The following is a 12186-nucleotide window of genomic DNA, read 5'->3' as shown; positions in this document are numbered from 1 at the left end:
AGAATCATGCTGTAAATGACGTTTAGGAACTCTCTATTCTCATCTGACATATCTTGTAAATCTTTTCATAGCTAAAGCATTTATTTTAATGACTACCAGGTATAAAATGACATAGAGATAATACTATTGAGTCAATTAGTCCTCTTTCCAGGCTACTTCCTTCACAGAAGTGCTGCAAATAACCTCTATGAATTGTTAGGCTATTTGTTTGGAAAATTCTTACAAATGGAATTCCTTGGGGGCCGAAACAACAACAAGCCCCTTCACTTATAATATTTGTAGCAAAAATTTTTTTCCAGTTTGTCCTTTGTCTTTTCCAATTCGTTTCTGGTGGGTTTTTTAAAATGTGTCAGTAAAAAAATTTTAATTTTTATGTGAGAAAAATGCACGTATGTGTCTAGTTTTTAGGTTTCTATCATACTCATGAAGGCTACAGTTTGCTTTTAGATTAAAAAGACATTACCTCTTTTTTTTTAAGAACTTAAATACAGAGGATTCCTGACTTATGATGATTTGACAGGATGGTGTGAACTTGCGGTTTTTGACGTTACAATGGCGTGAATGTGATACATATTCAGTAGGAATTGTATCTTGAATTTTGATCTTTCCCCAGGCCAGAGCTCTGAGGTATGCTATTCTCTCATGATGCGGGGCAACGTCAGCAGCCACAGTTCCCAGTTAACCACACAATCACAAGGATAAACAACTAAGACACTTACAAATGTTCTGTTTTTACTTTCATTACTGTATTCAATAAATTATAAAATATTCAACACTTTATTATAAAATAGGATTTTTTTGTGTTGATTGTGTTAGATGATTTTGCCCAACTGTAAGAGTAATGTAAGTGTTCTGCACACATTTGAGATAGGCTAGGCTAAGCTGTGATTTTGGGTGGGTTAAGTGTATTAAATGCATTTTTGATTTATGATATTTTCAGTTTACGATGAGTTTATCAGGAAGTAACCCCATCGTAAGTGGAGAAAGATTTGTAGTTCATTATTTTTGTAAATGAATATTCAGAAAGATAATACTTTAGAAACCTATTAGCATTGACAAGATCTCAGAGTTGGCTGAGCTTTGAGCACAGGCATGCTTGAAGTCAGCTTTCTTTCATTAACCCAGTAATATTCTTAGGAAAGGAGTGTCATAGATTAAAATTCCTTTAAGATCTCTAGTGAGGCTATTATTGTTTAAATTGCCTTCTCCATTGACTTAATAATGCCCTATATGAGAAATCAGTGACTACATTCCTAAATATATGAAATCCATCAGAAGTTTAATTAACAGTTTCCGTCTTTCTGTTTTCCTTTTCGTGAGATAAAACAATTTAACAACAAACTTTTATTGAGTGCTTACAAAGTGCCAGGTATTATGTAAACAGTGAGAAGAGAGATGCTTAGGAAAACAAACAGAATGCCTGCCTTCCTGGGGTTGGCAGCTGTTGGTTCTTATCCATGGATCTGTAAGGTTTCAGTTTATTTAAAAATATTATATTTCCCTTGATAGGTCTCCTTTGGAAACATTCTGTATTTTCAAATGGAAAACTGAATTATCATTTCAAAAGTGATATCTAATTAATAATAAAATATTAACCTTTTTACCATTTATTGGTACGTGCAAGTGCCTGTACTTTGCATATCACATTTGATATTGCCGACAACCTTACATGGTCAAAACTGGGTTCCTATTTTATAGATGTTACACATAGCCTAAATGTTTCACCAAAGGATACAAAACTAAGCCCCGATGAGATGTAAATTAAGTCCAGGCCAATACAATTAAATCCTGCATGTTGTCAACAATAACCCACAATTCTTTATTTTGGAGTTGTATGACTTCAAAGCTGACTTTTACAAATTGGTTTGGGATTAATTTATATCTCAGTTTTGTTTAGCTGGGCATCCTTGGGCAAAACACTTAATCTTTCTAGGTTGACCTTCTACAAAATAGGAATCACAGTTCCAACTTTACAGGCTTGTAAATGGTAAGATTATACCATTTTAGGATTTTAACTGACCTCACATATGATGTACAACCTAGAAACTAGACAAAAGTTTTGCATATTTAAGTCTTTGTGATAGTTGGAAAAATACAAGGCATCAAGTAGGTTTATGAATATATGTGTCCATTTCTGAGAAAAGTTGCGTATTATTATTTCTACAATGCGTACATTTATGTTGTAGCAAAGTTTATATAAAAGTTTGAAATGTAGCTTCATAACCCACTAATTTTTAATGGATTGTTGATATTGGAAATTTTTACCAGTTTTTGTTGATGTTCTCTTAGTTGGTTGTCTGTAATAGTAGTTTACTTTCCTTTGGGAAAATGTGAGGAAAAAAATACTCTTTCCATTTGAAGTAAACATTTTGTTTTTATTTGCATAACACATAATTTTAAAGCTTTAGTATTTTCAAATATGTACTGTTCCATGCTTCACTTATTTTTCAGTCAGTTTTTTTTAGTTCCCTGAAATTTGGTTTTTTCTGTGAAAAGACAATAACAGTTGCTATATAGCCTGCCGTAAAATTTAAACAAAATATCTATTTAAATTCATGCAACACAATTCCTTATATTTTCATGCTCGATAAATGGAAGTGCCCATTCTCTTTGACAAAAACAAGTCATATATACTAAATATTATTATGGAAAAATGATGGGGAAAAAAAATGTCATCAACGTGAACTGTTTATTCTGAACAGAGTCAACAGGCTAGGTTTCAATATTAAAGTTTTTGGGATTTGTAAAGTAAAATTACCTAAGACACTGCTTCTCAAACATTTCCTCTGATGTGCTGTTTACAAAAGAGAAAATTCCTGACAATTAGAAGAATACATTAAAATTATCATTTTGGTTTAAAAGTTCATGCCAATTTTATATTTAACTTCATAATAAGAAAAGGATGCTAAAAGAAGGTGATTAAACCACAGGGTTTGGAGCAGAACAGAAAAGAATTTAAATCTAGGATATATTATATATTCATGAACTTACACAAATTATTTCATTTCTCTGAGCCATCAAGCAAAATTGCCATTAGAAAGGTATATTGTGCTTCTCTTGGCATATTGCTAAGAGACAATGACAATATTTTCATAAAAATTTTAACGTCTTCGTCTTAAGATTTGAGATTTTCTTCAGATGCATTGGAAATGAGAAGATTTAGTATAGAGAGGAATGATTCCATAAATGTCACATTTAAAAATCTTTCTTGCTTTTGTAGATTATTTTAATCTGCGACCAATAGAACTGATCTCACGGCTGTAACAGATTGAGTAAACAAGAACTTAAAAAGCCGATATTTCTTTCCCTCTCACCTAAAATCCCAGGAGTTGCTCCAGGGCTGTAGCGAGGCTTCCCAGTTGCTAGAAACCCAGAATCTTTCCACTATGTCGCTCCGTCATGTATAATAAGAATCTTCCATTTAGTACTCAAAGAAAGTTGCCCAAGTTCTTGCTGTTATGTTTCCTTCTAGGTAGTGAAATGGAAGAAGTATAGGGGAGGGCATGACAGGTTCCTTTAAGGGCATGCCCTCAATGTTGCACACTTCCCTTTGGGTCATTTATCATTGGCTGCTCCTATCTGAAATGGAGGATGGGAATCGTAATCTTTAATTTAGTAGCTACTTACTCAGATAAAAAGTGAGGGTCCTGTAATTAATGGAAGAAGGGGAGAATAGATAATAGAGGAACTCTATGGTCTCTGTTACAGTCCCTTTTATGTTCCTGCCAAATAAGAAGAATCCAGAAAGAAGGGGTCACCATTAGTCTAGACTACATTCTGCCTTCACTTCTACTGCCTGTTCCAACCAGTTCCCTGAATCTCTCAGGGATACACGACCAGCTGGGCGTTGCTGCCCTGACACGTGGCTCTTCTCCATACTGACATTTTCAAAAAAGCGTGGGCCTAAGTCTTAACAAATTGGAGTATACCCTAAAGAGCTAATTGAGGAAGGAATTTCAGTAAAACCAAACAAAACAATGAAAGCATTTAGAGGTTTGAAAATGGAGTGGATCAAGTTACAAGCAGAGAAAAGTTTGTATAAATATTCCTTAATTGGCCTTGATGTTAAATAAAGATATAAATCCTAGTTCAGAGTACACGGTGTTCAAGTCCACTAGAAACATCATTCCATCTGAGAAACTGTGAATCTAGTTAAATCTTATGCAAATCCACCATACTTCTGTCCTTATATCTCTGGGATCTCTGGCTACAACTTCACTCTGTTGTTTCAAGTTACGTCTTAATGAACTCCGTCCTTATCTCTGGGTCCCCAAAGAATCTTTTTCTATGCATTAGTTTAGACTTTACCTTTGTTAACCTGAATTTCTTCTGTTTCTTCCTTGACATCTTCAGGTCTTTGTGTTTTGGAAATCTTAGCCTCAACCCTAATCTACGATTCTTAGTCATATTACAGTCTCGGAAATCGTGCGTTATCCAGTTCTGAGGCCTAGTTCTCCCGTTACTGACATGATGTTCTTCAGCTTTCCTTCACAGCAGCAGAACTAGTTAGTTCCCCTTGACCAATGTCATCATTTCTTAGAGCTGACTGCTATGGTCTGAATGTTTGTGTCCCCCAAAATCCATATGTTGAAATCCTAACTGCTGTAAGATGACAGTATTAGGAAGTGGTGCCTTTAGGAGGTACTTAGGTCATGAGGCCAGAACTCATATGAGTGGGATTAGTGCCTCATAAAAGAGGTTCCAGAGGGATCCCTTGCCCCTTCTACCGTGTGAGGACACAGCAAGAAGGTGCCAGCTGTAGACCGAGAAGAGAGGGCCTCACCAGAACACAACCATGCTGGCACCTTGATCTTGGACTTCCCAGCCCTGAGAACTGTGAGGAATAAATTTCTGTTGTTTATGAGCTATTCAGTCACTGGTATTTTGTAATAGTAGCCGGAATGGACTAAGGAACTAAACATTCTGGATTAGGTCTACCAGGGGACCAGAGACTGACTCTCACCCCTTCCTGTTTCAAAGCCTATGGTAGCTTTCTACAATATCACTTATTTTTACTTCTGAGATTTTTCTAACTCTAAAATAATTTGAAAGGATTTAACCTCAGATTATCAGACTTGCTCACTTACCCATTATTTAAATATTGTCTTAAGAAAAGGAGAAAGGTTTCTAAGATTGCACAATTGTCAATAATTCATTTATTTCCTACCACTAGATTATGAATAAAATGTAGTTTCTTTCATTTCTGTAATTACTCTAGTCTTTATAAGTTTCTTGGAAATGAGAAGTCAGAATTTACATGGCCAATTTAGGCTGTTTCAGACTCTTCTTGTGTATGGAGTCCCAGGTTAACTCAGTCTCTTTAGGGTAAATTTTCATTTTGTTTTCCCTTTTTTCTCCCTAAAATGGTGGTTAAGTGTATAGATGTTGTGGTTTGTGCTGTCCTCTGGATCATTGGTCTCTGTGGTAGTTTATTCTCTGCTGCCTCACTGGACACCCTAATGACACCTGCTCTTGTGTGATGCTGGTAAACTCAAGACTGGTTCGCTTGCTTTTGTTGGGTTCCACTGGTCCTTATGCACACCTGAAGGCGCCTTGGTTTTTTCTTTTACAACAGACCCCCCTGAGTCTGACTCATACTTCCCATGGCTACTGGAGTAGAACGTCATCATCCCTTACCCTGGCAGCCCTGCGGCAAAACCACTGGCCCAGTCCTCAGTTGTCTTCCATCACCCTGCTGAAACACGTGAGAACTTCCAAGAAGCTGGTAGGCAACCAATCCCTTCCCTCAGCCACTTGTAGCCCGCTGTCTGGTAGCACATGTTGTATGCAGATTTCATTAAACAGATTTAAAATTTTTCCATTCTGTACTTGGGCAAGCCAAAAACAAGACTCATTGCTCTGGGATTCTCTTAAGTTTATTTGTTTTTTCCTGACCATTACCCACTCCCACAGCAAATTTTTAGTCTGGAGTAGTAAAAATCCATCTGACCATTTGCTCCCCACATTTCTCTCTCTGGCTAGCTCTGCTCTATTGTCCTTGGAAATATCTCTGTCTACTCCCTTTTTAGGTGGGATTTCTCTACTTAATATATTGAGGTTTCTTTGCCGGTGACTTGAATTAAACACAGTATCTTCAAATTATACTTATCACATCTGTATTTTCTGCTAATATAGCTATTTCATAATTCATGGAAAATCTAAAACTATATAAATCTAAGAAATGAAAAAATATTTTGAAATTTCCCTGAGATAATTGCAATCAATGTTTTATTGTACAGACTTCTCAGCCTTTCCTTATGAATATATTTTCAATTGGCTGTATTATACCCATATAATTTTATACAGGTAAGATTGTATTAGCCATACATCTTTGCAATGACTTCTTTCATCCCACAACCAGTCCTGGAGATCTTGTCCATTAATGAAAATAAACAGACATCCCTTCTCAAAGGTGTGCTATATTCCAGTGCATAAAATTGCCATAATTTATTTTATTAATCTTCCATTGGTGTTAAGCATTAGTAAAAAGTAAATTTTTAAATTGTGTATCTATTTTTAACATCTTCTTTTTCTGTCTTTTAACTTGACTACATTATAATTGAATTTTCATTATGAAACTATTCAACTCTTTTAAAAATATTATATTACAGTAAAGAAGATGAAAATAAAATTTCAGAGCTAAAGAAATAACTAAAAGTAATCGAACCATTCAAATCCTCATAGTCTAAAGGTTACCATCAGACTCTTCTCCTAGGATTGTGTAAATAAGTAGAATATAATCACAAAATGAAATTCTGAATGACTCTTATCCATTCTTTCTTACCCAGGACTTTGAAAATTTTAAAGAACTTTCACTCTTTAAAATGTACAGAGGATTTCCAGTAACATTTTCTGAAATAAAGCCATCTATGTCGTGATCTTTCTTCTGAAATAAATGAAAATCAGCAAGTGGAACCCTATGGACTACAGAGTGATTGAAAGCAGGGCCTCTGGAGCCAGACCGCCTGAGTTTGAATCCTTTACCAGCTGTGTGATCTTGGGCAGATTCCTTAATCTCTCTGTGTCTCATGTTCCTAATTTGTAAAATGAGGTTGTGTCTTTATCTCATAAAGGGTTGTAAAAGTTCAGAGACTGCCCTGGCACTATGTAAGCATTTAATATGTGTTATAATAATTTAATAATTATTATTTTTGATGAACCTAGAAAGCAGCCACAGCCAAGAGCCATACTCTTAGAAGAAGAGATATAAGTAAAGTGAAAAATGGAGTTGGTGGTAATATAAATTCAACAGTGCATGCAGATCATTAGCATCACGTGAAGTCCTTCAAAATATGTTCCATACTCTGAGGGTCCAATCCAGTGACACTTTGCTTTGAACGGTACTTAAGGGAAGGCTCCTTACCCCCATTTGACATAAAGCTGTGGAAGGTAAGACAAGGATGACTGAGACAATGAGCAGATTGACAATGTGTCAGAGGGTCTGAGAAAAGCACAGGGCAAACAGCTCTACAGCTGCTGATTTGGATCAGAGGAAGAGATATTACTGCTGAATCACCACACCAAACACTGCTGTCTTGCCTGGGGCCTATGGTTTTCCTGCCAGCCTGGGTGGGACTCAGACTGCACACAGATGTCCAGTAAACATCTGGTAAGAAAGTGATAGGAAACTATCAATGCAAACTGGAGCTGTCTGCTGACCCAGCTGGTTCCCGTGCCAGACCTGTTCCTCACACCAATTTTCAACAAAGAGCTGGCAAGAAAAAATGCCTCCCTTTCAAAGATGAGTAATAACCAGAAAGAAATCAGCATGAGGTCTTTGCAAAGGTGAGAAAGGAGAAACACAACACTAGAGGTCCAAGGTCCAAGGATGTTGTATGCATGGAGAGCAAAACTCCCGTCTTACTGCATTAAATGTCTAATTTGTTAAACAAATGAAGTTACTGAGCAATTAATATTTCTTCAGACATCAAATCAACCTTCTTCTAAGTACTTATTCCTTGCACCAGTAATAAGTCAATGTCTTTTTTTCGTATTTGGAAAGCGATTCAGGGATGTATTTTGAAAATAAAGGATTGCCCAGTAAACAAAGTAAAGTAACAACCTAAGGGAGATCCAAATATACAATTGAAAGAAAGGCAATCAGAGCATTAATTCAGAAGAATGAGTAGATATGACAATGGAATGGGGTAATGAAAACATTAAGGCATTCATTTTTTATTTGAGTTAAAATACAGGACTATAGGTCTTTTAATTATGAAAGGACTAATTTCTGTCAGCATTTGCCCTCTGTGAATGAAAAAAAATCCACACATTTTTGGCCGTTTTCTTCAGTAGGTTATACTTATAACAGATACCTGAAGAAAATGGATGTGGTGAAAAGAAAAACATAGATTTTAAAAATGTATTTCATATAAAATTAAAAAATCAAAAAAATAAAAGACAGGTGGCCGGCCCCCTGGCCAAGGGGTTAAGTTCACAGTGCTCCACTTCTGTGGCCAGGATTTCACCGATTTGGATCTTGGGCGCAGACCTAGCACGGCTCATCAGACCATGCTGAGGTGGTGTCCGGCACAGCAGAGCCAGAAGGACCTACAACTAGAATATACAACTGTGTACTGGGGGGCTTTGCAGAGAAGAGAAAAAAAGGAAGATTGGCAACAGATGTTAGCTCAGGTGCTAATCTTTAAAAAATAAATAAATAAATAAACAAAATTAAAAATTCCAACACATTAAATGTTGGTGTATCTGAAGAAAAGAATAGAACCAATTAAAAAACAAAACAAACTCCATTCAAGTATGATACAAGAAAACCACCTTAAAATAAAGGAATATATGAATATGCAGACTAAGTAATGTGTGTCCCAAGAAAAAGAAATTAAAAAAATAACTTGGAGACAAATTCAAGTCACTAATAGGAAAACTAATTAGGCTGAAGTCAAACCTTTCCACATCTAATATTCAAACATGTTCATCATACTTTTTTCTCTGGTTTTGAGAATGGTTGAAAATTTTTACAATAATTAGTCAAAAATATATGGATATTGTAGAGCAAATTCTACTTTTAAAGTGAAAACATTATTTCAACATTTGTATTGTTACTGGCACATTGGGTTGTCCCCCAAGATAGAAATCAAGAGAGACAACAAACGGGAATAGAAAAGTAAGAGTTTATTAGCTTATGCACAGGAGAAGCACAAGGGAGCCAGTGCAGAAAGGAAAGGGGCAAGTGGCCAGCTGGTTAGGGAGCGGGATTGTGGGGCTTTTATTTGACAAAGGTTGGGAAGGAGTGCCTTGTGATGGTATGTAGAGGTGGGGTTGTGCTTGTGCCTGTGCTGTTGTGTAGCATGCTGCTATACGAGACCCACGTGTCATTAGCATGCTAGCTCTCCACCCCTGGGTGTGATTTTTGGTATGGTATTGGGGCTAGAGTCACCTTCAGACAACTCGTGGGTGCTAGGGAGCATGCATAAACCCAGGAAAGTCTCAAAACTGCGGAATATGGATGTTGGTGATCTCTATCTGATTCTCCTAGTTTGCGGATTGGTTAGAGGCCTTACCGTGTTAGTCCAAAGAGGACTTTTCTAGTTTTCAAAATACAAGTTTTTATGTAGAAAGTTCCCTCCTCAGCATAAGCTCCCTCGAAGATGGCCTTGTCTTGTTAGGCTGGTTCCTGTCTTAGTATGAGGCAAATTCTCATTCATTATAGAAAGAGTCTTACACTTTTAGAATATACAAGAACCCAGGAATATAGTATCCAATAACCCTTATGAAAACCTGCATGAAGATGAACTCTGGCCCACCTAAAGTTAGAGAAACACAGAATGAGTATTGGAAATGAACATTGACTCCATTTAAATATAAGACTAAATCTTAAGAATAATGAACATTTGCAGAAGAAAAATTTTAAAACCTTAAAAACATTGACAAGGTACAAAATATAGAATAACTAATAAAGTCAGGACATGAACAGAATGAGAGTTATGTTCTGATTTCTTCACCATTCCAGTGGAGTAGATAATAGTTTGTATTGAGTTATACAAACAAGCTATAGAAGAACCAAAGAGTAGAAATAAAACACACCAAAAGCCAAACAAGGACAACACAAGCCATCTACCAAAAAGAGCATTTTTAGCATTAAAATGAGCATTTATTTAAGTGTAACTGTGGCGCTCCAGGACCGGTTCAGCTGACCCCATCTCTTATCAACAGAGTGATTAAGAATTGCCTTTCAGAAAATCTGCAAAGTCACATAGCCAGAGCATGTGTAAAAGAAGAAATCATGACCTGAAATGACCTCTGAACTAAAGGTCTTCCCCATGGAACCCAAGGACAGGGACATGACCAGAACTCGAAAGTCAGACTCTCATCAGAAGGGAGAAGTCCCTTATTCAGGAGATCTGGTGTTAAAGTCTTTTCCCCACCCCGTCAAAATTGTTTAGAACCTCATCATAAATGTTTGGAACCCTGTCATAAATGTTTAAAACGTTACCATCAATGCTTGAAGCCCACTAAGCAAAACCTGGCACCCTATCATTCCCACGTACCAGCCTGTTCTCCCTAACCTCTTAAGTTTCTTGCCAAATCCTGAATTGGGGAGACAGATCTGAGGGCGCATGCCCCATCTCCCTGCAGATGGATCTCGCAGAATAAATGGCTAATTTCTCTTCTAAGAGGCTGATGCCATAATTCATTGGCTCGTTTATGCTCATCAGGCAGAGAACGCCAATTTCCTGCCATTACACAAATATGATGCAGAACTAATGATAAGCATATCTATCATATTCACAAATATAAATAAAATAAATGCACCCCTTAAATGGGAAATAGAAAATTATTAGAATGAAAGCTTTGACCACAAAGCAATCCTACTAGTTAGAATATACAAGAAATTTATCCACATCAAATGATAAAGGATGGTAGAAAGTTAAATGGGTAAATCAAAACACACAAATGTAAACTAAATAAAAGCAAAAGCTAATAAAAAATATCAAATATTTAATCCATAGAAAAATATTACAATGATAAAAGACACTTTATAATGAAAACAATATCATCTACAGTGTATTACTGTCATGAATATTTGTATATAAAATGACAAAGCATAATTTGATAGAAAGACAAAGCTATGAGGAGTAGGAGTAAGAATATCAGCCCACAACAGATTAAGGAAGTAAGAAGGAAGTAGGGGTATAGAAGATTTAGTTGACAAATGGAAAATTTAAAACACTATATAGTGTTTATTATATGCCATTTTTTTAATTTCTTTTTTTTGAGGAAGATTAGCCCTGAGCTAACATTTGCAACCAATCCTCCTCTTTTTGCTGAGGAAGATTGGCCCTGAGTTAACATCCTTGCTCATCCTTCTCTATTTTTTTCATATGGGGGATGCCTGCCACAGCATGGCTTGATGAGCATTGCTAGGTCTGCACTAGGGATCCCAATTGGTGAACCTCAGGCCACCGAAGCGGAGTACTCGAATTTAACTGCTATCCCACCAGGCCGGCCCCATATGTGCCATATTTTTGTTTGCATTTAAACACCATTCTTTTCAAGCACTCATAAAACATTTACAAATAACAAAATAGAAGCATCCCAAACCACAATCATTGATCATAGAGCAACAAAAGTAGATCAAAACAAAAAGCACTATGTTCAGATTTTTAATTTTACTTTTATTTACCTTTCATCCCCAGAAGAGTTCAAACCAATATTGTGGATTATGTATAAAATATGTTAGTAAAATTCTATGGTATAGAACTTATGAGATGCACTGACTAAAGCAGTACATAGAGAATCATTTGTAATGATAAACACCTGTATTTCTAGTACAGACAAAATAAAATGCTAAATTCACAATGTTACAAAAATATACCTAACAAAAGCAAAAATAAAACTTATAATTGAAAATAATTAGAAAATAGGAAATAAATAGAAGTCATTTATTTAAAATATGAAGAGATCTACTAGATATATTTTGAAAGAGGTAGACAACATACGTACATGCATAAAAGAAGAAACAACAATGTAAAAAGCATTTCAAGTAGATTAGAAGCTAACACTTAATTCATTAAATAAATTTGAAAACTTGAGTGAAATGGATGGTTTTTCTATTAATATCTAAATCACCTAAGCTGACCTAGAAGTAATAGAAAGTCCACACAGATTAGATCCATTGTAGGCATGGAGAAAGTTGTCAACATGATCTCTATTAAAAGGATCATGTAT

At 35.9% G+C, this 12186-nt stretch overlaps 1 long non-coding RNA gene across 1 annotated transcript in view; it reads left to right on the top strand.

Annotated features, from left to right (window-relative positions):
- Positions 1–8370, top strand: part of LOC138917297 (uncharacterized) — a 91390-nt gene extending 83020 nt beyond the window's left edge. The window contains exons 2-3 of the long non-coding RNA XR_011425084.1: positions 5576–5725; positions 6789–8370. This is a non-coding gene — a long non-coding RNA (uncharacterized lncRNA). The remainder of the gene's footprint in view (positions 1–5575; positions 5726–6788) is intronic.
- Positions 8371–12186: the final 3816 nt, after the last annotated feature.

Source organism: Equus caballus, chromosome 14 (genome assembly GCF_041296265.1).
Source record: "Equus caballus isolate H_3958 breed thoroughbred chromosome 14, TB-T2T, whole genome shotgun sequence".
Taxonomy (NCBI): domain Eukaryota; kingdom Metazoa; phylum Chordata; class Mammalia; order Perissodactyla; family Equidae; genus Equus; species Equus caballus.
This window is presented reverse-complemented; position numbering and strand designations above follow the sequence as displayed.